Here is a 27,168-nt window from a genome sequence, read left to right on the forward strand (position 1 = left end):
TAATTTTTGTCTTATTTCCGCTGGGGGCCTTCATTCGCCATAACCACCATAACACATTTATTCAACTTCAAGAAACACTTAATCAAGTTTCATATTTATGATGCAAGCTTCGAACGATTAGTATAAACAATGTAAATCCAATTATGTAGTTTAGAACGGAGTACTGTAGAGTTATTTCATTTGGGAGGTGTCACTGACATAAGACATTAAGTATCCGTCTCCGTGATAAACACCAAAGCAGTGACTATAATTCAGACTTGAATCTGAAACTTGTCTTCTGTCCTCCCTTTTCTCTTATGGATGAGGTGGTGGGGCAGCAACGGCTATGGCACTTATCTCGGTTTAATTCGTTCTGGTTAGTTCACGTGGCCTCTTAGACGAGCGCTCTGGGCTGGGAGCATGGCCGAACACTGAAAATCTCCTTTAATCGCTCGCTACAGGGTTAGCATCTGTTCTGTCGCCCAGGCTCGGGCGGTTTTTTAGATAATCTGGTGAGTCTGCGTTTGACGCAGTATTTACGGTCTCCCGGGCGGTAATTGTCGGGTCAGTGAGCACGGTTAGGATGCGGACAGTCCAGCGCGTGTCTTCGTTCCCAAAGGGTTTGAAGAGGCTGCGCTTCTCATTATTCACTGGCAAATCTACCTGTCAAATGCCCATAGTCAGAAAATGTCCCTGTTCTCCTCTCTCCACTTACAGTGGCATATCTCCTGTGAAATAGATACGGAGAGTTGTTTCTTTGTATTGTCGCTTCCAACGCAACAGCGCCTATAATAACAGCGCCTATAATGAGGTCCTGACCGAGACTCTCATCTGCGTGCTCATTGAGTGTGGCCATTAGGACAGCTCCGAAAAGGTTAGTTGGTGAAACGCAGAATGGCAGAGATCTCTGCAGCGGAAAATTTAAGAGGCTACGTGACATATAAGAAAAAGCAAACAACGACTCAAGAATGGTATTATTATTATTATTATTATTATTATTATTATTGTTATTATTATTATTTCAGTCAAATTTAATTGGCTGCTGTCATCCGGGATTTACAGTGTCAGCACTGTCGCAGGTAAACTCTCGACCCGTTGATTATAGCCTACTCAATGGAGCTGACTCAAAGGACTTCAATTAACAGCAGTAAAGCCAAATTAATTGAGAGCTTAATTGAACTGTACAAAAATGGGGATGCATGATTGGTGCAATCAGAGTGATACTGTGATTTATTTACACATCAATATCCAAAATCCATTTAAAATATTAGTAGCGCAGTCTAAAATGTGTTAAGTTATACTTATCTAAGTACACGTAAAAATATACAGAATCTTTCTAATATGAGCGCATACAACAATATGTAGGTGTATATTTTTGTTTTGCAACTTAATGCAATACTACTATATATATATGTGTGTGTGTGTGTGCGTGCGTGTGTGAAATGGGATGTATACTATAGTTTTACATATTTAGAATATGCATTCTCTTTACACATTGTTTTAATTGTAAAGTATGCATTGTAAAGTTAAGTATATATAAAGAAATCTCAGGCCAGTTGGCTCCTTTTAAATATGTTCCTCAAAGTTAAGGCCACAGTGTGCAAAGGTCATGTGCATATATGATATATACCTGAGGCCTGAGAAATTAGTGTAGTTCATGCTTTATTACAGTTGATGTACTATTGAGATGATCACATTGAGATACCCTTTCTTTGGCATTTTAGGTCTATCCACCTAAACCAGCTTTTATGTCTATGAATTATCCCTTCAAAACCAATGAACTAAACATGCACGTTATGGTATGAATAATCAATACATTATTTGTGTTCACTTTTAGTGCTTTGCTTAAAAGTCTATGTGTTGAAAATATTGCGTTTGAGGGGCCAGTGGATTGTTTTATCGTGTTATCATGATGTTATTCCTGCCGCCATCAGCACTGCCTGTTTGCGGGCCTGTAATTAGTTTTCTGTCCTCGTTTTAATTAACTGGGACAGGATTTGTCCTTGAGTGGAGCGTGCTGTTCTAGACTGCCAGGTCATAACATTTTTCTGACGCAGGCTTCGCCTCGTCCCCTCTCAAGCACCATTTCTTTTTTTCTTTTTTTGTCATCTTAAATGATACACCTCTTGCTATCTCGCTTCTGTATTGCAGTTGCCAAGTTGCCAGTTTCTCAGGATGGCCCCAAGCATCTGTCACATGATGATTTTACCAGACTTCTACCTACATCTGCACGTCTCTATGTTTCTGTTTGTGTGTGTGTGTGTGTGTGTGTTGTGGAGGGGGGGGGGGGGGTTGTCTACATGCAGCTGTCAGGTAATTTGTGTGTTCACCTACAGCATGAATGGTTGGTATTTCTCTTATTTTAAAGGGGAGGCCTGAGCACGCAGCTTCCCTGGTACACCCACAGCCCACTCTTTGACAGAGCAGTTTTCCCAATGTTACGAAGGTCGTATCCCACAAATGTAATAGTTGCTCATATATATTATGTATTATTTTTCCAAAGACGAACTGAGGAGTCCAACAGTTCCTGGTGGGAACTCCTGACCTCACAATTGTCATTGCAATGCCCTTGCTTTTAGTGTCACCACAGTTAGTGAAAAAATACACCGGTACCTCTTAACCAGGCTAACTTGTTATATTAAATTAATCCCTTCATCACATTGTGGGCTGATGCACTAAATCAAGCATTTAAGAAAAAGAATGGAATTTACTTCTTTTATGATTTGCTTGAAAAAATAATTATTTGTGACAAACAACATCTCTACTTAACATAGCCAATTCCCTGCCACTTTTCACTTTTCAAAATTTGAGTGCTAAACTAAGGAGCCATTTTGAAACAGTTGGTACTACTTGGCAGGGGACCAAAACCCACAGCCTTCCTGGGTCGAGGCCGAGACTAATAGGTGTCAGTGTGCCAGTGTTTGACAACCACGGTTTTTGGTAGCAGTAATGAGTGAAAGCATACAGTACAAACTGTGTCCTTTTTTCTATTCGAGTCCACTTTCAAATGTGAGAAAATTACAGAACAATGAAGAATTTTAAATACCTAAAGGCAGATTTAGTTGCACTTCTGCGTTTGCCTTCAGTTTTGACAGTGTGCAAATGTATAGCCACATTTCTGATCATTTCAGGACCCCCCAATTTAGGGGATTCTTTACCATTTTAGAAGCCTGAGGTCTACAGTGCTTCTTTCATCTTTCTTTTCGTCATTTTACCTTTTACCTTCCCTCCCCCCTCCAGTGACAGCAAAAGTCTAGCACTTAAAAAGCACAGCACTAGGAACAAAAGTGTCATTTTGAAAAGGCAGCCTACAGCAAACTACAGGAAGTTCATTAGAGGAAGTCCCCCTCTAAGCGAAGCCTGTAACACACTCCTACCAAATACGCATCCAGCAGTGTGTTGCTCTGGAAACTTCCGCTTAGGAGAGATTTCGAAGATCGCCCTGGAACAATGGCCGCGTGCTGAGAGGAGCCAATTGTAGGGGAAATGGTAATGTTTTATCGTTTCCAAAATCTCTAAATGAAATCGCAGCAAGACGAAACTCTCCTGAGAAAAAATGTATCTAGGCATCGTCAGAATCGGACCGTTTATTTCATTATTTATTTTCACCTCAGAAAGCGTGCGGTGTGCGGGTCGCTCTGCTGCGTGACGGTATCGCTAGCCTCAGACACGGCTGGGGAAGAGCACTGCTTTCTGCCGAACGGCACAGCCGAAGACAGCAGATGCTGCGTTGGATTTGTCCTCTGGGTCAGGTGGAGAGCGGTAGATTTTGTGGATCTTCCACACCAATTTACTGGAATCGTTCTCCATGGAGACATACCGGCAGGGAATGAAGTGCACAATGGAGGTGCCCAAGTTGGTTCAATAAAAAATTCAGGGCTGAGGGAAAGCGCACAGTTGTAATTTTGGTGATGTGTTCTCAGTCTATGTGTTATACACCTCCTCCCCCAGGTGCCCATTTAAAGTCACCGGATGCAGTATTTCATGTTTTAAAGGCAGGTGACCTTCCTTTTATCCTCGAAGTACCTTAATCCTATGAGAGTATAACATTTGGTGTGCTTTTTAGTTAAAAAAATATTTTGATTAGTCCTACAAAATGTGGCAAGATGAGGGACTGATTATGTGTGATTAATATTACAACTCATTTAATTACGGTTTCCTGAAGTACTCCTGTACTGGATGTAATGGTTAGACCATTAGCTTCTTTATTACACAATTAATCTGCGGGACTGACAGTATCATAGTACTACCCTTTGAAGCGTCTTGAGACACTAAGTTGTCATCCCTGTCCGTGGCTCGGCGTCAGCACCAGCTGCAGCGGCTGTGCTAAGCTGCAGCCTTTCATGCTCTTGCTGTTCCTTGTCAGTGTGCTAGGACTCAGAACGATAGGGACTAATGCCCTCATCAAGATCATTACCTCTTCCCCTTTTCTTTTTTTCTTTTTCTTTTTTAATTGTGAAGCACACTGCTTGCACAAACCATGTTTCACTGGCTGCGATGGGTAACCCAAAGGGCAGGGAGCCGCAGTACTCGTCAGAAGCCTAGGATTCGATTCGTCAGCCTGTTCTATCTGGTTCTAAATCTCCAGGGAAACCATGGGTGTCTTTTTTTTTCTTTTTCTTTTTTGAGAATGGCTGGGTGTGGGGATTTTTCTCAATATGGAACATGGATTTATGTGATATTATTATGTTGCAAATGTATCTATTTGACCATAGTATCAGTTGATACCATGTACCATAAGTAATTGATTATATTATAAATTTGCCCTTTAAAAAAAGAAGTGCCCTATTTTTAAATCAAACACTGTGCAATAGCCAGTAATATATCTAATGAATCAATGCAATAAAAATGGTCCCCTTAAAATAACAGAAATGAATGAATCTTTGGAGGTATGTTCTCCCCATCTGCCTTATGGACCTTGCTTGATGAATTCAGTGTTAGTAGTGTCCAATGTCCCATTTCCCATACAATTATTCACATGGTTATAGTGCTCTATCCATTTACAGAAGTATATGTGCTTTAAATAGCAGTCTAACCCATATCCCTGTATTCCCGTTTGGTGTTGCTAGCAAGGGGCGAGTAAGTACTTGTTCTGTATGGGATGGGAAAATGGGAAAACTGCTCATGTGATTTATAATATGGCAGAGACAAAATTGGTGAGAGGAAACTCTTGATGGTCCTCATTTTTTCCCTTTTGATATTGCAAATTCAAAGGGAATGGGATAATGTTCTTATGTTTTTCTTTCTGTACAGATTTTTCTCTGTCTGGCAAATCTGAAGGTGCAAGTTTTTTAATTTAATCATTGATCAGTTTTTTAATTTTTTAATTAATTGTTTTTATCATATTTTCTCCTCTATCCACACACACTTACAGCTGCCGTTTCATTTCACTTTACAGCTTAATCACTGAGCTGCGCAGACATTTTGCTGAATGACTTTTTGCGCTGCTGGTACAGACAGACCTCGCCCGTGAAAAGAGGGCACTTTCCCTTTTCATAATGGGACAGCTAGCTTTGCATTTCAGTGACTCTCTGACAGCTAGAATTTATTTCAACTTGAGGAAGACACACTGCTGGACCACCTAGTATTGTGTAGTCAAATGTGAGGTCTCACAAGAATACTAGCCTGTCTAGCAATGAATTAATATGAAAATGTCTTCCTATTTCACCCAAATCTACGGGTATGCTCTCTGAAGTCCTTTCACTCGAAAATCGGACACTTGTCAGTAATGCAGACTTAAAACTTTAAGACAATGAAAGACAACTTTGTTGTTATAATGGTGCAGTGAGTAGCACTGTCGCCTAATAGCATGTAGGCCATTAGAGTGTGTCCTGCCCTGCAATGAATTGGCAACCTCTCCAGGGTTTATTCCTGCCTCTCACCCGATGCATGCTGGGGTATGCTCCAGCCGGCCAAACCTTCTGGATGGATGGATTTGTATTCTACTTAAGATAGTATTTTGCTTTGTATTTTCCAAGTGAACTTCTAATATATAATATTGTGTGTGATATTACTACACTGTAAATACACTTCTGTACTTTCATCAAATAACCTTGAATGGTTTTTAAAGTATATTTTTAACATAGTAGTGATAAATAAAAAATGTACAAGAAGTGTAGTTCCAATACCTACAAATCAACCTTTTAATTAGTATTCTTAATATACTTTAAGTTTGTAAAACCAATTTAGTACACTTAAGTAAAAATCAGTACTCTAAAGTTGTAGAGAGGCACAAATGTAGTGTATTTATTACACTTAAAGTGTGACGAATGTAACACAATTTTTTTAGTACATGATTAGTATGTATGTATTAAAATATACTTTAAATATTTTTTGAAGTATACTTGAAGTATAATATTTTTTAACTTGGGTGGCCTGTTTCTTCTGTTTTACGAAGTGTGATGGTTCTGTTTGAGCATGATATTATGACATGCAGGAGGTTTGGACCTTTGGCCGCCTACATCTGGTCACATCCGTCTTCCTGGATCCTTGCTTCTCTGATCTGACACCCACTATGCGTAAAGGGACAGTAACGCCCATTCTTTGAGAGGCTGCAGTTTATGCGTTTTTTTTATACTTCCATTTTAAGAATATGACAGGACATGCGCAAACAACCCCGAATCAGCTGCAGCCCAAAAAGATGTAATTCAACTGCCTGGGTTGCCAAGGTGATTTCACAATCCAAGCCAGTGTGATGTCACCAATCAGCCAGAGAAGACAGGAACACAAGCTTACATTGCCACAATAAAAGTCAATATCCTGAATCATTTTAAAAAAATATTTTTTTTAAAGAAAAAAATGTTACACACATTTTATTACATTTACTTAAAAGTTCTCTTTTATTGGTTGGAGTCTTCAAATAAATTAGTCCTGAAGGACAGGGTAGAGCTCATTATCTATTTAAATTTGAACATCCTTTGTCCAAATTTCTGGTTTGTAGAGGCTGAACAGGAGGTTGCTTTGGGCGAAATTAACAGTTTGTCGAATGTTATACTATCACTCATTCATAATGTTTATGCTTGGCGGGTTTTATTTTGAAGCCCAATTTGTATGTGTACCCTTCCAACTATTGATGAATTTTACAAAATATAAAAAGAAAATGGTTGTTCAAAGAATGGCAATGAATGGTTGTTCACAGGAAAGGACTGAACAGTAGTGACTCCACATTGATTATCTCAAAGTGTGTGCTTTTGTTGAATTCTAATATTTGGATTAAGGCCAAGAAACAAACAAAATGGCAGGGTGTTTTTGTATTCCACACATCAGTGCTAAATTTCCAAGATCCCTTAAAATGGCAGACTTGGCAGCCCTGGCTCTCAACAGAAAAGTTTACTTAAACTCTACTGAAATTATTTGACCAGTAATACCTGTATAAACATACAAAAAAGGTCAGAAGACATTTGACAGGACAGAAAACCAAACAATGCAAAAGTTTGTTTATATTAAAATTCTTGACCTCCTTGACCTTGTTGCACCCTCACCAGATGCCATACACTGAAGAGTCTTTGGAGTCTTAATAGATTTTTGAGACTAAAGCAATGTAAATATGTTTCTGTGAGCGATTTTCATGTTTTAAACATCAATGATTTTGTAGTTTCAATTACCAACTATGGTTTCTTCAGCCTGTATAAATATTGATTGAGTGTGTACAGAACAGCATTCATTAATTGTCCACAATGAAGCTACCTAGCATCCGGGTAAATACGTAGCTTTCCGTTGTGCATTTTCCCTTTTACATTACTTATTTTAAAATAATTATTTTAATGAATGGGAGCAAAGCTACCAAATGATTTGGAACAGAGTGTACAATTGGTAGAATGATATGTACTTATATATAGACTGTAATAGGTCTTATAAAGTGATGCCTCATTCAAAGCTCTATGCCAACGCAGACACACACACACACACACACACACACAAACACACACACACACACAAGGTAGCTCTGCGTCTCTTTCCCAATACTTCAAGCTGCAGAAACATCACATTCATCTTGATCATGAAAAGGCAGAGCACAGAGCATGTACAGCAAGCTAAAAACACTACAGATTCCAGAGTCATCAAAGCATCATGCTGAGTAGAATCTGGCTCGGTGCTCATGTGCATGAGCCTTCTTGAGTTTTTCCCTTCTCCTCTTTCAGGCTCAGTAATGAATTCCTACATTTCCGTGCTGCTGCCCTTAAGGACTGACAGCGCGGCACTGGCTTCTGGCCCTAGGCCTTAAGAGAGGCTTGTTTTGCAGGCTCCGACTGCAGAGCCGTGCTCTTGTTTGTGAGGCTTACAACTCTGACTTATACAAGTGGTGCCATAGCCTCAAATATGCCAACTCTGCTTGTGATGAAATTTCAGTTTTCGCCGGAATTTGGGGTAGGAAAGGACCGAGTGCTGCACACCAAGTAGACTTCACAGAGCAGTAGGTATTGATCAGATCTCACACCTGTTCAGTTGTTCACTCTGCCATTAAATGTACCGAAAATATCTGTACATTTTTTTCATCACTATGGAACAACCTTCATGTTTCAAACAGAACAGAGACATGGTCAATCATTGTGTGTGGGGAACTTCTATGTACATGGACATTAAAACTTGTTAAAACCTGTTTTCCCACTTGGTGACTCCCTGCCGTGCCATGAAATCTTTGCAATTGCAGTATGGACTTCTACACAACAGAAGTCGAACATGTTAGAATGTGTTGTGATTGTAAATACTATACAGCAGTGTCTGTATGACGTATTGTACATGCCGGTGTAGTTACCGTATTATTACACTTTTATTATGGTTATATAAAATAGGACCAAAACAATTAATGTGTGATGATGCCATTATTGCTTCTGATCACATCATGCTTCTGAGCCATTATATTCAGAAATCTCTATGTAGGAGTACCACATTTCAGGTCACATCTCTTTGTGTTGCATCTGTGGTCTTTAATATTGATACATATTGCTTACTGCAAGTGCTACAGTGCGCTTACCCAAAGTGCATTTCTCTAATCTCCACCTTGCATGACTTGAATGCAAAAAAATCTTCCATAATGTAACTGGGGTGAAATGTATTAGATAACAGACAATACTCATTTTAATCACAATTTAATCACTTAATAGTTTAAGCTTATCGATCCAATCCACACAAAAAAAGGCCTAAAGGGATTTTGGAAAACCATTTTGTTTCTAGCCCAGTGTTGTAATCTGCTTTCTTTCAGCTGGCCAACGTAGCTGGTGCCTTTTTTAAATGCAGTTTTAAAATGCTTTCACCCAAGTGCTCAAAATGTGTCTGGGCCAGTAGCTTATGTTCAAGCAGCTCTTTGCTTTTACTCACAGACTGATTCTATTATCAGATACACTTACAAGGTGCACACTGTAACATGAATAATCATTGGACTCCTCCTCCTTATCTGTGGTTGGTAGTGGTATTCTTGTTGTTGCTGTTGTTGTTTTATTGTTATTATTATTGTTATTATTATTATTATTATTATTATCATTATCCACTCGGCTGGAGTTCTTTGAAATTTGCTGGGCACAATCATGTTCACAAGAGGAGCAAACTTATTTTGGTGACCCCATGACCTGTCCTCTAGTGCCGCCATCTGCCACTCTTTTAAATTGTGAATGTAATATCTGGAAATATCCAGAAAAAATGACTGGATTGCCCTGAAATTTGCTGTGCACATTCACGTTCCCAAGAGGAAGAGGTCTATTGATTTTGGTGACCCCATGACCCTTCCTCTAGTGCCGATGTCAGGCCAAACTTCAATTTTCTGATTGACATATCGTGAAAAGTAATGGCTGGATTGGTGTGAAATATGCCGTGCACATTCATGTTCTCAAGAGGAAGAAATGAATTGATTTTGGTGACCCCATGAATTTTCCTCTAGTGCCACCATCAGGCCAAATATATCTTGACAAGTGATGACTGGATTGCGAAAACATTTACTGTGCACCTTTATGCGAGGGGAGAATTTTATGCCTTGGTGGAGGTCTGCTCTCTACTGAGTGCATACTTTCTTCTTCTTCCTTTTCTTGTGGAATGTACCTCTTTGGGAAGTTGTTTTGTTTGATCTGTCATTCTTATGCAGTGAGTTTCCACCACAGCAACCATCAAGGAGGCAAGACAGCTTTCAGAAACTTATAACTACTGTTGTTATAAGTTTGGATGGTAGAATCTGTAGAATTCCTTCTTAAATGGAAAGTAGTGTGGTCATTGAAAAGCCCTGTCTGAGATCAGCAAGGCCTACCATTATGGATCAGGAACAGGTTGGATGCTGGATTTTGCTGGCATTGGCTGCCCATTTTGAAAAGATTAAAGCAGGGAACTGTTGCACAAAGTCTTCAGTGGATTTTAATGAGGGGAAAAAATGAATCATAAAGGGGAAATAGATTTTTTTTTAAAATAATATATGTAAATCAAAGGTCTATCTTACCTTTGCATGTACATTGTCCAGCGGACTAATGGAAAATACCGACTTCGCTCACAAAACAGTGTTTTATTGTCTGTGCCAAAGGTTTGTACTGAGGCTGGCAAAAAGGCATTCCAGTTATCAGCTCCTTCTGCGTGGAATGAGCTCCAGAAAGAACTTAATTTACAGGAGCTTTTATCATTAAATGATTTTTTTAAAAAGGCTTAAGGTTATGGAGGAAAGTGAAACTTGTAATTGTTTTGACCCTTAGTTGCACTACAGATTACTCATGTTAACCAGATTGTGAAACTTTGAACATTGCTGTTTGTCTGCTTTTATAGTATGTTAAATGTTGAAATTTTGTTGTGTCTGTAATCGACTGCTGCTTTCTTGGCCAGGTCTCTCTTGAAAAAGAGATTTCTAATCTCAATGAGACTAACCTGGTTAAATCAAGGTTAAATAAAATAAAAATAAAAAAAATATTTGTGAGTTCAAAAACATTGAGGCAATACATATCATGTTTCTAAAATCTACTAATAAGCTGCAGGAGAACAGCTACAAAGCTTGAGTAAAACTGAAGCCACTGTATGGATCATAGTTCTTTTCCAGTAGCACAGGGCCTGCGGTATCCCTCGCTGGAGCGAGGTGGGCTGGGCAGAGCCCGCCACGCTCCCCTGGCTAAAGATACTCCTTCAAGGCGGATTAGCTGATAACTCGTTGGTGCGAGGCACATTGAAAATGTCAACATTGACATAACCTTTGTGCTGATAGCTGCAAGCTTACAGAAGGTAGCAGAGGTTATCATTGTTTGTGTGTGGGATGAGCGGGAGGAAGAAAAAAAAAGTGCTGCGCTCTGCTCCCCGCCCCAAGGACAGTTATAAGGACAAATAGCGCCGCCCTCTACTCAAGCTCCCCTTTGCCTATCGATGCGAAATACTTCAGGTCCTGGATTCCCTGTGGCCAGAGAGGTTATTAATCTGTGATCATTAATTAACAGTAGATTTTAATGTCAGTGCCAGAACAGTTGTGTTTGCCTGCATGGAAAGGGATCATGCTTTACAAGTTGAACACAATGGACAAATCACTGGGCTTCTCTTTCTGTAGCTTTCTGAAACCAAGCTCTTTCAGAAATAAATTTGATTTTATTTGTATGAACAGTTTGCAAAATTGAACATGAAGCCAAAATGGAAATGCAATTATTAATTTACTTATTTATTCTCTAGCTTTACTTTTAATAGTCTCTTTTTGTTTGAATAATTAAATAAACACTTTAAAAAGCTGCAAGCTGTTTCTCATCAGGATTAATTTCATTTCACAATCGCTTCCCGAAAGACAGCATAATGATAACCCATCTTAGCAGCTGCTTACCAGAAAACACTACCTGCCTTGCATTATCAGAAATGAAAACATTACTAATGTCATAAAAAAGTAAAGATTCTAGAAAAACTGAAAGCTATTGACGAAGAAAAGCTCAAGAAATCTGCAGTTGCACAGCTGGTTTCTGACCACCCAGCAGAACTTAAGCTGCTTCTATAAATGCATCTGTCAATGTGCCAAGAGAGGCATTAAAATGAGTGTTTTATGGAATGCAAGAAGGTTCCAGTGCTTTTGTTTCATTTCATTGTTCCCTTGGAAACTCACAAAACTAGCTGATTTTAGATGGACCTGACATGCAGCAACAGAGTGAGAGGCATATTTAGCGTGAATGGTTTGCATTCAGTGCACACCTTTTACATCTGTGATAATGGCAAATATAATCTACGGCATACATATTGTATAATACAGAGCTTCAAAAGGTGTAATTGCTTCTTTAACTTCTGGGATCATACCCTGTTTTATTGACCAGTCAGTTTGTAACACTGAATTTCATATCTGCGAGGTTCTACAGTATTTACAGATGCTCAAGATAAGTTTAATATGGCCAGTACAGTGACACTGTGAGACTGTTGACACCTTCACTTCTTCACACTACTTTGTTGACTGTTGGTTAAATATTAACAAATGCCAGAAAAAGTCTTTTTTTATGGTTTCTATGCAGCTATTAATATTTTACTATACATTTGCCCCCAGCCAGTTATATATAGTGGTACCATAATTTATCTTCATTTTAAAATTTTAATATGAGAATCAATATTATTTAATTTTAAATTGAATATATCATTACTCTTGTGGTCCAGAAAAAGTAAGGTAATAAGATTCTTGCCTTAATTATAGTGATGGAGTTTATGTCTGACACAGTTTTCTTATTCAGTAATTAGTCTATTGCTTGTAAGAGTAATTTGGTAATGGCAATTTAGGAGAATTTTCTCCAGGCATCATTGGATATCTAAAATGAGTGCTGTTCTTTGAGGATCCACTTTCTAGCTGCGGATATGAGACAACATTGATAGATAAAAATGTGTGCATTGCAGGTTTTAAAAAATCTTTTACATTAACCACATTTTTAATTTCCATATTCAGTTTGGGGAAGAGAAGGAACATGATTTTACATCTATGCGACCAATTAATACCATATTAAGTAATTATTGTATTGTAGGGCATCCTGCAGCACAGGATTCTGCTTATTTTATGGAGAGAGGATCAGATGAAGAGCTGCAGCTAATGAATTGCTTGAGCCAGTGTTAAGATTTTAAGATCTTTAAAGGATCTACAAGAATTTAAACTACAAATTATTGTATCAATTGTTTTGCATTATAGTATCAGTTTCCACACTAGTCTCAACACTACAGCATGAGTTGGTTTGCATGCTGCCAAGAAACACCAAAGAAGAAGGTGATTGGTGAATCTACTCTATTTGTGTACAAAAAAATACAACCAGTTATTTCCAGTTTCACCTAATGGCAAGTGCTATATTATCAATTGTATTATACAAATTTAGTGTAAATATAGCATTGAGTCTTCGAATTCCAGTGAGCATTTCATTGGATTCACACTCTGGTGGGAGTATTTGTTATGTAAGGTAAAGCCTGGGTCACGCTAAGACCAACAACGATAACCAAAAAGAAATGTGTAAAATCACCAATACCACAAACATTATCTCAAAAAAATGACCCCCAGACAATACTGATCACTGATGCACTGTATGTTTTTTCATTCTCTTTTAAAATAAAACATCCAGTACTAATTGTAAAAATCGTATCTTGTAAAAGATTCAGAGGTCATGAGAGAGATGTCCTTGAGCAGAAAAGAGAAATAAACAAATATGCACACCTGACACAGGCTGAAGTATAGGACTGTAGACAATCAGTTCAATGAAGTCTCTACACCTTTCGTATTTTCAAATGTCATTTAAAATTTTTTAAATGCTCTCTGCTTTCAGTTACTGATCAACAGACCGTGTACAGCAGCTGGATTTGGAATTGGCGTTGGTGTCAAGTAGGGGGCAAAACTCGGAAAACCACTTGCACGGTGAAAAAAAATTATTTGAACGTTTTAATGACAAGGTTGGGGGGCGATGGGGGTTTCTAAGTTAGCTGCATTGCAAGATGCCAAGATAATTTTTTTTGTTATCACTTGGGAGCTAATTAAGGAACACATTTCCCATGTGCATGTCACAATCTCACTCCTGTCACAAACGACACCAGATCAGCAGGATACTTTTAAACACGAGATCACAGTGAGAACACTGTAAAAGGAAATGGCTATGAATAATTTGTATCATATTGGCACTTAATCCTTTAGAGATTTTTTTAATGTTTCATGTTTTTGTCAACGTTTAGCAATTCCAGATTTAGAAGTCACACCCATCCTGTCAACGTGTTGGGAGTTTTTATGTTTTAATTTACTATTTGTAACCCTGGTGCCTACAGCTCATTCTAGATCTCTAGTAAAGGGGAACACTGTTAATTGATATTGTTCAGAAGCATTCGGTTCACCTAGCTGCCATTTTGCAGAGTTGCAGCTTGACAGTGGATTTCGTCCCAGCGTCTGCTCTTAATTATAGTGTGTACAAACTTATGTGGAATCTGACATTTAAACTGATTTTATTGACTGATTTAATGTTTGCTTCCTCATCAGATACATTACATGGTCATGTAAATATATTTGGACAAGTACAGTAACATCCAACATCTCATTGAAAATTATGGGCATTTATATGGAGTTGGTCTACCCTTTGCTGCTATAGCAACCTCCACTCTTCTGGTAAGGCTTTATACTAGATGTTGGAGTGTTGTTGCAGGTATTTGCTTCCATTCAGCCAGAAGAGCATAAGTGAGGTCGGGTACTGTTTGGGGGGTTAGGCCTGGCTCTCAGTTGGCTGTCCAATTGATCCATAGGTGTTGGATGGGGTTGAGGTCAGGGCTTTGTGCAGGTTGTCATGCTGAAACAGGAAAGGGCCTTCCCAAAACTGTTGGGGAAGCACAGTATAATCTGGAATGTGATTGTATGCGGTAGAATTAAGATTTGTCTTCACTGGAACTAAGGGGCCTAGCCCTGACCATGAAAAGCAGCCCCAGGCCAAGGGGTGTCCAGATACCTTTGGTCATATAGTGTATAATTTAGGAAGCAAAAGACAAAAAGAAAGGTAGTACATGACATTGTGGTGATGTTTGTTATTGCATTCCATAATTATGGTTGCGTTATGTCCTTCGCCTAATACCCGACTGCTCCAGTGTAGTTCGTGGAAACAGAACCTTCATGTGCACTGGCCCACCAGGAATGGAACTGGCAACCCTTGGCCAAGAGTGGCCGGAATGGAGATAGTGGTGTTTTTTGTGGTCTTGGCGTTCTGTAGCTCTGTGTTGCTGTATAGCTCTGCTGGTCCAGACCGCTGCTCTTTGTGCTGGCAGCATTGGGCCGCGGTCTGCGGTGGATCTGTGGAGTGTCTTCCTCTCCGCACTCGAGAGTCACTCCGCGACGCCAGCAGGCATCTGCTGTACAGATGCCGCAAAGGCTCACCGATGGTTACGCTACGAGAATCAGCTGTTATTACAGGCACAGTCAGCGGGACCAGCCGATCAGGTGATTTAAAGATCGGCGGGACGGCGTGGAACTTTATGTGGCCAGGATCAGCTGTCGCAGCAGACTCTGTCCAGGGGAGGAGCCTTTCAGGTGATTTAGAGATCAGCGCAGCTGAAAGCCGAGCGCTTTCGTTCCCCTCGGTCTGTTTCCCTGCGGTGTCAGAGCTGCGGTCGCGGCGCGGGCGGCGCTACGCTCAGCCAAAATGCCCGCGGCTCGGGCGCCGTTCGCTGCCCGCCACGCCCCGCTGCCCCCTGTTGCTCTGCGCTCTACACGCGCACCACTTTATGGCGGTCTGTGCTCTCAGGCTGGCTGACTCATGGATTCGGCTCTTCGGGGATTCTTCAGTTATCCCGCTGTAACAGTTTCAGGTGTAAACACGCGGCCTTGCAAGCTGATGAGTCCTCGCTTGTGGTTTGTAGTCCAGCGCTCACTCTAAAATGTAATGGGAAATATTCCAAGTCTGCTTATAAAGAAGCTCTGCTCTGTATGATCAGCTAGTCATTCTGTATATTTGTTATGGGGCTTTGTTCTTGAGTGGTGAATTGAGTTGGTGTGATACTTCAGTTCAAACATATCACTAGGTTTTTGTAAGGATTTAGCCATGCTCACAGCAGGGTCACCAAACTGAAAGGATTTAGATTTGGTGGTCCTTCCAGGTGTGTTTACAGCCTTCTGATCTTTATGACTCTACTGGAGTGCAGGCAATGGAATGATCAGTCCTGAGACAGTCAGTTGAACCTCACAGTTTGGTAGTCATGATAAACATGATAAAATGTTATTTAAGTATCTAAAAGTATTACTGGCTTCAACAGCTTACTTATAGTTGGGAACGAAGAGTATCAGCAGACTGAATGTGCCCCTGAGCTATACCGACTGGCATACTCTCTGGGTAGGGCAATTTATTTGCAATTTTGTTTTTATATCATGGGCAAGAGATTATTGAGCATTATGTTAGCCACAACCTGACCCACAGCAGCCTCAGACTAAAACATCTGTATGTATAAATAAATAAATGAATAATCTAACTGGCTTCTAAAGCTCTTCAGTAGGCAGTTCTGTGGAGGGCATGACTCCAGCTCAGAGCAGCTGGCGTCTAGAGCCAAAGTCGTGTTGGCGAGTTTGATAAACGGTCAGCAGACAGGTGGGCCACACCCGGAGCGGAAACGTGTTGAAGCCAGTCTCTCGCCGGCTGCGCTCCCCTAACGCGCTCGCCGTAGCAGAAGAAAGCGCGCCGTCCCTTTTTGCTGAGGGTGCCCCTCCACACACCGTGCCCCTTTTGCTGAGAGTGGCACTCCGCACGCCGCCCCCTTTCGCTGAGGGTGCCCCTCCGCTCCTGTCCGTCAGAGCCCAGGACGATGTGCTTCGCCTTTAATCTGAGACGCCGTGTCAGAGGCGATCACGTAACGAGCTGTGGGAATGGGCTGCAGCTTGTGCTGAAGTCCTTCGATGCTTCATCTTTCCGGGAAAAGATTTGCTGCTCGATTTAAAGCCACCGAACAGCGCTATGTGCCTAGCAGGCCAGGGGCGTGCCAGAACATCTTGTTTTTCATGCCATGCCTACACTTACGCACTCTACCGTGTGCTGTGTTTTCCGACATCATTAAAACTAATGAGTGCAAATGCCTCCATTGACCCTATGCTGATTGAACCCCACAATGCAAACCCTGGTATTCTGAAAGGAATGGTATGTATGTGCAGGGATTTCTGAAGCATACTAGTTTATATGCTGATAGTGCGCGCGCTCGAGTGTGTGTGTGTGTGTGTTTGTTTGTGTGTGTGTGTGCGTTTGAGTCTGCTTCTGTGTCTGTGTCTGTATTCTCAACTACAGTACCTCACAGTTCCAACATTCAGAGAAAGTTTCTGCAATTATCACCTTCTTTCTTTAACAATACATTTTATTTATGCTCACTCTGTTTTCCTTGTAGATTTGGTGATTATATGTTTGTGGTGCTGCTGAGTGATCAGCTTTACAGTAGCATTCTATTTTGTGATAGTCTACTCTTGTTTTTTGGTGCTTCACATGCCAGCCATATAACATTTTTTTTGTTAGTCAATGTTCTGAATAAGTTGATTGAAGTAGTTAGAAAGTACAAAAGTGTGTGTCTGCAATTCCTGATTGATCTATGATCCGGAGTGGCAGTCTGCTCATTAAATCGTGGTTAGCACCTCGGATAGTGTGGAACCCGCTGTTCAGCAGACCGTGCCGATGCGCAGATTGGTCCTGCCGAAACTGCGCCACTGCTTTTTCTCTCGGGCGCCTTGGTGCCACTTCCAAAGAAATGCAATTTAGGCTGCGTGCCTCCTGGAGAAGTGTACATCCACAGGGAATCTCAGCCAGTGTGGCGGCTACCCAGCGTCCCACAGCGCAGATGATGGGTTTCACCATTCAGGCTCTCTCGCAAGAAAATAGTCTGGTAGCAAGTGCTGAACAGGGGGTGGAGAGACATATTAACATGCAAATACTGTTAAAACGACACTGTTATTGACGCACAGCGTTCAGTTTACAGTGGTTATGTTTCTGAAGCATACATGCAACATATACAATACTTCACAACCCCACTGCCTCCTTTTACATAGCAAGCACTTTGGGTTGCTGCGTTTAATTTCTCTGGGTATCTCGAAGAGCATTTCCAGTGCTCTCTGGTATTACATTTCTTCCGCTCCTCCCTCCCCCCCCACCATTTATCCTCCCCCAAAGACAATTAAATTCACCCCCTGCAGCCTGTTCCACAAGCCTGTCTTGATCTTTTGGTAAAGAATTACAGAAATGAATACAAACAGCCATTTTTCCAAACTGGCATTTAAACAAGCCCTTTGCAACCGGGACTGTTAGGAGAATTACGCTGTTGTTGATGGCAAATCGTAATTGAAGCTAAAACTGGCCAAGTGTATTTTACCCTCTGACATATACGAACCAGCTCCATCCTGCTGTCATTTGATCATAATTAACTTACCTCCGACTTGCTGTACACTCTCCGTTTTGCTCAAAAACATTACTAGAAGTGGCCTTGAATCATATTAATTTGAACACATATTCAGTGTTTCAGCAAGCAAACAGTTTCTTCTGCAATTCAATGTTTAGTCTGAACTTATTGATCCCTGACTCGCTAGCTATGATGATGGTTGACTATCTAGTTAGCCAACCAAATTTCTCAGAGGATTTGAATACATATCATTAAAGTTAAATCTATATTACATATCGTGTCATGAGTGTGTCGTATCATAGCTAGCTAGCCATTCCAAACTATAGTGAATGTTTTCATCGCTCACCTACTGACACAAATGACTCTCCCTCTTCTGTTGAAGCAGACCGGTAGAACACTGCTGTGGTGGATCTAAGAGCACACACTCTTGCACAAGTTATACGTTGGGTCAATGGGGCATGACGGTCTGTTTGCGTGTTCTCCATTCTCATTCTCTTCCACATTAGTCACTGTCTTTTCTTGACCACCGGATGGCGCTGTTGAAATTTCTTTAGATCATTACATCTGATTTGTGCATTTACTGTTGGCCTGTGGAAACCCTGCTGTTTCTTTTGCCATTACTGGTAGAAGAGATACCAAGCAAACTACATTATATGCAATGGCTACACTGCCAAGATGCCTATCAGTTAGAGGGAATCCCTTTCAAGGCTGCATTGATCCAATTTCATTAGTATTCATGGATTTTACTATAAACTTTATTCAGCAGGCTGGAAATGCAATTTCCGCATTGAAAGGAACGGAAGGGTACAATTAATGTACATTAACATGGGCTTTGATATATCTATGCTTAATAAAGCATAAATATTGGTTCTCAATAGATTTTCATTCAGAGTCTGGAAACATGGGCGATAGTTTCCGAGCTAGGGAAGGGTTTCTTGTTTAATGTGGCTTTGCAGGTTCCATTTCCTGATCCAGCCAATTTAAGATAAATCCATTTTGGGAATGATTTCTTTTCGGCCGGCGCAAATCAATGTAAGTGAAACGCCCTGGCAGTGCGGAGACATCAGTCAATGGGGTGCAGTGTGGCTTCATGTTTATAAATTAGTTTTTTTTTTTTTTTGTGATGTCTGAAATGTTAGAGAATGTTTTTGTTATGTATTGCGTGGGGACCTTCTGCTGTGAAATGCCAAAAATAATTTACGTTCAATTACAGTTATTACACGCTTTAGTAGGATCCACATATGTGTTTCAAATCAAAACGATTGTCTTTTTAATGCAACCTAGGATTTTCACATGGGCAATTTTTATTGTTCTCTTCTTTTCATGTTTTCTTCAAGATCTGAATAATAATGTGGTACATAATGTGGTTGAAACAGTCACGCCTATAATCATACACACAAAACCATATATAAATCATATAAACGCTACATTAAAATCAGCCCCCATAATGTCCCCTTCTATCTGAATTGGACTACATAGGAACTGTCAGTGCTGTTTGTGGTATCTTATATTTTTCCATGTCTTTCTTTCTGTTTAGTTATTTTGTTTTTGTATGCCACCTGTCTGTTGAATTTTAGTCAATTTAGTTCTGTCTGATATTCGTCTGTGTTCTGTCTATGTCTGTGACATTTACCTCTGTCTGTCTGGGTTATTTGTTTAAATTACTTCTGAAGTGTAGTGCTATTTGTGATTATATCACTTATATCTTTAAGTTCTGTTTATTTATTTATTTTTGGGGGGTTTATATGGCTTTAACTGTCTTGGAAATATTTTTCAGTGAAGAACAAGAATAATTAGTAAAGCACTCAAGAGTCTACCAGAAAGTGTTCTGCTGTAAACAGGAATGACCTACTAATGGAAGCCTGCCGCTAAAATTCATATTATTGTTATTTATTTTATTTATCGTTTAGCATTTTAATTAAAAAATAAATTTAAAAAAGATGTAAACACAAAACCGTGTAGGGACCTCACAGCTGTACGTATTTGTGTTTGCCTCCAAACATTGCTCCCTTGAAACTGTCACATTTCCGCTCTCTTCCACATTAAACCGCCATTCATCAAGCGGAGAGTGACCGCGCTGTGACACAATCCTGAAGGACTGCCCTCGGAAGGCTGCTTAAATGTCAGCGGTAATTACGTATCTGCCGTGTTCAGCCGGCATCGCTGCCTGCCGAGGCTCACTCCGGTGCGTTAGAAATATCTTCACAGTGCCGTTAAAGCCTTCACAAATCTGGAGCGGGTGCACTTCCTTGTACCAACAGGAACACTGGGCTTAATAAACTGCTTCAGTTGAGGTTGAGGTTGAGTTGCTTAAGCCCAGTGTGCTTGTTGAATATTAGGATTTTATTGCTTGACACGCGGACGGTTCCCCACTTGTGGCCGTTGCATGGACCAGACAGCTGCAGCGTAGTTAATTACTGCCAAATGGCATGCGGCTGATTCAGGGAGTTTGGCCTTGAAGGCCGTGCGCTCAAATAAAATTGCGTTTCACAGTAAGCTGAGCTGCAAATATTTCTGAACAAAACCTGAGCCCTCCTGCACAAACATTTGTATTTAATTCTTCTTCATACATTTACAAGAAGTTATTGTGAGTAAATACCAATATAAGGAAGGCTGGGAAAATTTCAGGTGGAGTTGTTGATATAAACATCGCCTGCTAGATCTTTTCCGGGAATAACAGTGAAACTAAGCGATGATTTGCTGGAGACTGAAGTAGATCTGGATGGGATCAATAACATGGGCTGTACTGCTGCAATCGACTTGTGATCAAGCCATAAGTGTATTTTCTCATTATTTAACTGAATGAGAAGCTTTGTGGAAGCATCAGGCTTCATGGCCATCGCAGGATGCTTAGCGGACCCAGGTGTGAACTGAATCGTGTGTTTGGTAAATCTCTGTGTTAAGTGAAGGACTGTGTGAGAGACATCAAAATGCAGGTCGGTTTGATTTGTGTACCACAGTTGGCATAACAGTTCTATGGGGAGTGAGTGTGTGTCTAAACAAGTGAAGAATAAGTATCTGAGTGAGTCAGAGGGTGCATGAGGGAGCCCATTAATGAGTGGGTCTGTGTGTCAGAGGGGGTGGACGAGTGATGTGGAGTGGAGGGCGTCTGGATTGTCCTCCATTTCTTTGCACATCTGGGTGATGGTGCAAAGGTTTGTGACCATGCATGATTTTACAGCCTTGAAAACTCTCCTCAGCAGTGCATTATTTCAGAACCTGCACAGCTTGCTACAGTAGTGAATAGTTTCAGCACCCGGACAGCTCCTCTGAGTCGTGGCTAGTTGCAGACCTGGACAGCTCCTCTCAGCAGTGCATCATTTCAGAACCTGGAAAGCTCCCTACGGTTGTGCCTAGTTTCAAAGCCTGGATAGCTCCCCTCAGTAGTGTTTAGTTTCAGAATGTGAACAGCTCCTCTCGAGTAGTGACAGTTTTCAGCACCCGGACAGCTCCCTTCAGCAAAGATCTCATCGGCACAACCCGTGTTCACTCCTCTGCAGGCAACTGCATACTATCAAATGATCAGCAGCTTCATAACTATTACAACACACACGGATCTAAAAAAAAAATCTACAATGGTTCTGTAACTTCTGCACTACAGAAGAAAGCAAAGCGATCAAAGACAAGTTGGACTCATCTTGGATCACAGTTTTTTTTCCTGTCTGCCTGTATGCACCTTTTTCATTCCTGTTCACACCAAAGGAGAGCTATTCTCACTCAAGGGGTTTAGGGCCAGATCACGGTGTAAATATAGCTCCGCTGGCCCCTGTCAGCCTCTATAGGGTCAGATTATACATTACACTACGCTCAGTTTCACACATATGTGCTGCACATTGGTGTCAAATGGACTGATCCAAAAGTATACACACACACACGGTTCTTCTTTCCTGAAACAGTATATTTTACATTGCAGTGACCCTGCTGCACCTTTTATTCTCAACTCTGGACTTTCAAACCATACCATCAGCAACATCCACTTGAAATTTTTAAGCGTAGAGGAATAGCTGGCTGCAGGACGGACTAGTGCCACCTCATAAAAGATGAAGAGTTTTAAAAAAGCTTTGACTCCTGCCTGAGCATTTATTTTCAAGAACCTGCTGTAGGTTGAGAGGGAGAGAGTTCCTTTGAACTTGAACTCAAGCACTGTGAAGTCACACTTTTGTTCAGACACTACCCTTTATTCAGGTTCTTTGATTGAAATATTGACATTCTGAGCAGTGTGCATGTTTACACATACATATATTCTTTACAAAGCAAGAAAGGTGTGATATACTTGACTTGGGTCACTGGCAGTGCTTTTTCAAAATCATATAAAATGATTCAAGTGGCTTTAGTTGAACCATAATCACATTTATTTTGGTGGAGTATTTTACTATTTTACTAAAATAGTAAAATAGTTTTATTTATTTCTTTATTTATTGTACATTTGACTGATTTACAGAGATGAAATGACATGTCAATGATGGTTTGTTTGCAAATTCTTTAGGACAAATATAATTTTAAAACCCTTTTTTCATTTTTATAAGCAGTACTGCCACTTTGTGGAATTACGGTTCAATATGAACATTTAATTAAAGTAATGAAGGTGCAGAAAAGCAGAAAAATTAATTGAAATCTCGGGTACAGTAATGAAAATAATGAGCATTTTACAAGAATTTGAGCTATTTTCATAAAATGGACACTGTACACAGCTTTCTGTTACAGAGAGCAATACAGAGAATGGTGCTTTTGGCTGAAGCTGGAATAGAGCAATAGAGTAATCCTAGCGTTTCATCTGAAAATGAGCATCCCCACCCCCCCCTCTGTTTCACTGATGACTCACTGTGAGGTCTCACTGTCAGTGTTAATTATTTTCCATCGAGCAGATCACAAGAAGGTTTTTCCAAATGGTGATGATAGTGTAGGCTATGTTGTGTAAGACTTGTTTTTAATTCACTCTTTTGAGGTTTGAGATAATAGATTTATGTTTGGTTTTTTTTTTGGTTTTTTTTTTGCAATGGTTATGACAAATGACAAAGAAAAGATAACAGGTGTGCACAGCATGTGTTTTTATGCTATGTTGCACTTCCTGTCCCTGTCAAACTGTTCCTGGGCAATATAACTGATTACTTCTGTGTTTTACCTTATAATGTGACAAACCGCTTTCAGAATGTTGTGACCTTGGAACTGTGACCTTTCAATGACAATGGTCATTTTCAACTTTCATTGTGCCGCGAAATTAAGAGTTTGATTTCATCATTGCAAAACAAAATGAAGCACACCAATGCAACCAGAAAAAGGTTATAGACAAAACCAGTCTAGGTTTCCTCCATCCATTAATCACTCTGAACCTTATGTTCCTATCCCAGTAAAATAAAATTTCCTTTATCAGAACAGTTACTTCATCCAGGCTTTCACTGGGCTGGAAGCTGAGAGAGTTTGGGCCGGCTTCGGGTGAAATATACGGACTGATGGTATTTTAGCTTGAGGACGCCTGTCGGAGTCGCATTGCAGAGAGTCAGGGTGAACTACAAGGTCATTGTCATTACCAGAAACCAGGAAGCTGAAGTGGTGGGATAGAATGTAATGGACAGTCACCTAGCTTATTGCAGAGGTCGACAGGATTCTCGTTTAACAGGAAGTACAAAACAGTTTTTAACCGTGTCTTACGCTGAGATATAGAGAAGGCAATGTCTTAAGGAAAAATGCACAAAAAGTAAAACTCGAAAACTCTAATGAAATAGAACTGGAGAGGGAAATGGTGTAAAATTAAGTTCATAAATTAAAGCACAATTGCATTTCAATAAAAGGAAAGAGTAAAAACCAGAAAGTATAGCCCTGCATCCACTCGTTATCTTTAAATTTTTCACATCTTGATTCTGAAGAATGTAACCACATTCTTAGTTTAATTTGCTAGAGGATTGTCTCAGACGGGGAGTTAGGCCTCAGCAAACAAAACTGGGGATGAAAACGCTCCCAGCCCATCATCATCAGTACTCTCATTCAGAGATCTCTTACCAAGTGAAGCACTTACTGGGAACTCAGAATTCCTCATACAGTCATCTTCAGCAGGAGCTTTAGAGCTGAATGTGAAACGGGAAGCGTTAGTTAATTTTCATTTGGCATGGCCAATCCAAGGCCTGGCAGAATGGCACGGCAGGGATGAAGGAGAGGGAGACACTCTCTCTGGGCCGCTTGTGCCCCACTGCACTCCCTCCCTCCTTTTACTGCCATCGATCCCCCACTTGTCTTTTGGTCTCACTCTCTTTTCCTGGAGTTTAGAAAGAATTAGAACAACATCTGAGAGTGAATGTGATTCTTTTTGATGTAGGGCTCATTCAGGAAGTCTGCGAAAGGTTAATTGACTGCATAATCAGCTTAGCTCAAGTGAACTGGAACGGGGACACTGGGGGATGTTGAAGGTTGGTGGTGGGGGGGGGGGGGGGGTGGCAGGTGGGGGGGGGAGCGGGTGGGATAATAGAGGCAATAGAAGTATGTGTGCATGTGTGTGTGTGTGTGCATGCCTGCCTGCGTGTGTGTTGGAGAGGGGGGTGATTGATGCTGTGAAAAGGCCACCAGCAGATTCTAGTCTTTGAGTTCACAGCTGAAAGAAGGGCCAGCTGTCACCAGCAGCGGGTCCAGTGCAGGCCCGTGCTGGGGGACGAGTCAGAGTGTGAGAGAGAGAGGGACAGGAGGCACAGGTGCAGCCGGAGCCTGGGCACAGGCTCACTCAGCAGTATATTACATTACACGGCATTATGTCCCTAAAGGACTGTTTCCCAGCCTTTCTTCTGCTACGGCACACTTTTTATAATCAAAAAATTCCTTGGCACCACTATCCCATTAGCCGCTAATGTCACGCACGTTCAATTGTGGAATAAGAAAATTTTCCATGGCACACCTGCTAAGCTGTAATGGCACACTGGTAGAAAAACTCTGGCAAAAAAACTCCATAGATCATACACTCCATAGATCCACTGTCTGCAACAGAGAATTTCAGGCAGATGCTTACATCAGGATAAGGGTGGGCGCATGACTAGCATTTCCAGACTTTCAAGACCAGCAAGAATATGTGCTTCTGTGTGGTTTTCTCTCTAAACCTGCCATTGCTTTGCATCTAATAAAAGTGTGGCCTGTATCCCTCCGGACTAGAATTTATTACTTCAGTTCTTTGATCTCTGCAGTGACAAAGGAAATTATGAACCCTGTAAATAACCAAGACAGTGCAGACCAAAGTCAATAAAGCAGCCCAAAGACATGTCCTTCACCGGGAAACTTTTCATAGTGCACTAAGGAAATTTTGTGACTGAGCTGGGCCGTCTTAACAGTACATCTAACAGTACGTCTGAAGGTACGACATCTTAATGAGATCTGAGAGGAACACAGATGCCTGACACTGGCAAACTGCCAGAATAATTACATTGCAAGTACTGTGCAACCAATGTACTATGTAATTACATCTTGTTACATTATTTATCATAGACCACAATTTATGGTTCATATAATTGTTATCTTTATAACTCTAGCCTTACCCATAATCCAAACCCTAACCTCTCTGCCACTTGACTTGAAACCTAAGATAAACCACAAACTTTATCTCCTATTTTCTCTTTTTTATGTAATTAGAAGCATTTCATAAAGATGTGTTTTTGGACGCATAATGCAAAGAGTGTCACAGACACAGGATTGTAGAGCACATCCATGTATATGTGTGTATGCTGCAGTGACACAGCATTCTTTCATAATTTGTTATGCATATCACAGGTTTTTGTAATCATGTAGAATGGTAAATCTTCTTCAACAAAAATGGAAAGCATGCAATGTAATTCTGAGCTGTCCAAGTTGGCAGCCGTTTTGGTACATTTAAATATTTAGCATGGTCCCTCTTTAGCTATTCACACACAAAGGCTCATAATTCATCAGAAAGCGAAGCTTGTTGCATCGTGAGAGCTTCCTTGATTTGTTGAGTTATATTAAAATGTGCTCAGTTCACAAACTGTTTCTCTTTGTCACCTTTGAAATATCATTCCCCATTTATCACCATGTCACAGACAGCGCAGTTTAGCATAGCCGCAACTCATTCACCTCCAATCCAATCCAGTTTCAGCTGTTCTGCATGCCACTACTGTAAGTGTTTACAGTGCAGAGATCTACTGTAATCGCACTAATGGCAATGACACGTTGATTCATTGAAGATCCCTCTTTGATGTAATGCTATGGATTAAGCACTGGGGTTGATTTGAATTGTGGGAAAGCAGTTCATATTCTATTTGAGCTCCGCTGAATAAGTCGTGATTGGCAATGCATCACACCTGTGAATCAACCTTGACCTCTATTGGTAGAATAGAATGGACAGGCATTGGAACACACATATAAATGCAGCCAAATGCAATAACCTTGAGACTAGGATAATTATGGAGCAGCAATCTGGAATATTTACAAAGGAAGCCTGTGACCTTGGAATCACATGCTAAAATTTAGTCTGGTTATTTGTAACTGTTTGTATGGAAAATAATGTCTCTTTGCTTCTTGATCCACTGGTTTATATGTATGCATAGCTTTCTATTTATGTATTCATTTAGCAAAATGCTTCTTGTAGGCAAATTTGAAGATTATAGTTTAAATCTCTTAAACCGAAATTGTGCGGGATAATTGTGGCAAAGCAGATTGCACATTGTGTATTCACGTTGATAACTGTGAAGCAGTCATTTTTCAAACATTATGGATTTATTTGCAAATGGTGCTGCTTCAGCCCGAGAGAACAAAGCTTTTGAGTCCCTTCCTCGTGCAGTGATGTTTTGAAGCATGTCTGATAATAAATTCTGTTTGACCACAACTATTTCAACCATTCGATACAGTATTTTCCTGCTGTTCCTGTGGAAGATTCTCACTATGTAATTTGTCCATAGCCATTTTAGCTCATGAAGA

General features: G+C 40.5%; 1 protein-coding gene across 3 annotated transcripts in view; it reads left to right on the forward strand.

Annotated features, from left to right (window-relative positions):
- The window catches only part of LOC118214568 (contactin-associated protein-like 5), a 150,034-nt gene that overhangs the window by 47,214 nt on the left and 75,652 nt on the right, over positions 1-27,168 (forward strand). The gene's annotated exons all lie outside the window — the stretch shown is intronic.

This window comes from Anguilla anguilla, chromosome 15 (genome assembly GCF_013347855.1).
Source record: "Anguilla anguilla isolate fAngAng1 chromosome 15, fAngAng1.pri, whole genome shotgun sequence".
Classification (NCBI taxonomy): domain Eukaryota; kingdom Metazoa; phylum Chordata; class Actinopteri; order Anguilliformes; family Anguillidae; genus Anguilla; species Anguilla anguilla.